This window comes from Festucalex cinctus, chromosome 1, assembly GCF_051991245.1.
Source record: "Festucalex cinctus isolate MCC-2025b chromosome 1, RoL_Fcin_1.0, whole genome shotgun sequence".
NCBI lineage: Eukaryota > Metazoa > Chordata > Actinopteri > Syngnathiformes > Syngnathidae > Festucalex > Festucalex cinctus.
The window spans coordinates 35,963,761-35,965,150 of NC_135411.1; positions in this window are offsets into that span (position 1 = coordinate 35,963,761).

The window sequence follows — 1,390 nt, forward strand, 5'->3', positions numbered from 1 at the left end:
CCGCACGGGAAAGAGAAAGACACTTCATTAGGTACACCTCGGCTATCTCATCACAGCTAAAACAATTGTTTTTAAACATTCTGCTTTTACAAACCGCAAAAAACAGCAGGGAATTTTTAGCCTTTGGTTCTATATGCATTTTACTTACATTATTTAACCACAGAAGAATATAAATATACGATTTAAATAAATGTTTAAAACGCAATTTAAATAAATAAATAAATAAATTGTAAAAGCATTGCGATTAGGAGTGCTCGCTTCTCTGACCTGCCCGTCTGTTACTGCATGCCTCGTTCTACAATATTTGTTTTATTGTTGTTTCTTTTTGTTTTATTTTATTGTTGTTTCTTTTTTGAAGATGAATTTCCTTACGGGGACCAATAAATCAATCTAATCTCATATAAAATGTATTTATTTTATTTATTTTTTTGCACTAGTCATAGCCATTGAATCTGTTTTTTTTTTAAAGTCAATTTGTTGTTGTTGTTGTTGTTGTTGTTGTTGTTGTTGTTGTTGTTGTTGGTGGTGGTGGTGGTGGTGGTGGTGATGGTGGTGGTGGTGGTGGTGGTACAGGGACTCCTGTTAGTGGCACATGAAAGAATCACTTTCAAACTGAAAGAATCACTTTCAAACTGTAAACTTGCATTTAATTTTCTATAACTGTTTTTAACTGTTTAGGTAGCTTTTTTTATTATTAAACTTTTGTTTGAATTATATATATTTTTTCCTATATTCAACCACAGTATTAATGTTTAAGATTTAATATATGTTATGAAGGTTGAGAAGTTCCTTAGTGTCGCTTTAAGGAATTGGCCAGGGAGTGCACTTACTTGCATATCTATAAAAACACACCTACAAAAGTTTAACTCAGTCACTAATTTCCCAACCACTGTTCTATTCATTGTTTACAGGTACATCAGTCCTTCAGCTGACTGGAGATCAGTTGCCTCCCCCTTTGCCAGAGGTACTGCATCCTTTGTGCTCCAAGCTGCCCAAGCATGGTAAGAATGTTACACTTTCTATGTTTCCATAATAATACACCCAGTGCTGTTTCAAGCAGCCATTCTTATAGTAGCGTTGCAGCGCATATGATCCTCTCAGTAAAGGTTTTCTATCATACTGTGGCACTCCTCTGCCTTATCAGCCTTATCTGCCCTCTTATTACAAGTGCTCACCATGTAAAGGCCATACTGGGATTCCTGTCTCTTGACCTATGGACCTTTGCAGTTAGTCATAAGTGCAAGTATTTTGTCCGTGGAGCGTACACAACCTCTTGTACTTTGGTACTCGTCCATTTTAAGCTGATTTTAACTGTAGTGTTGGGTAAACTCTTTTAATCTTTTATTAATGTAGTGAGGTCGTTCTTAGGTATTATGAGGAGTTGTGAAAA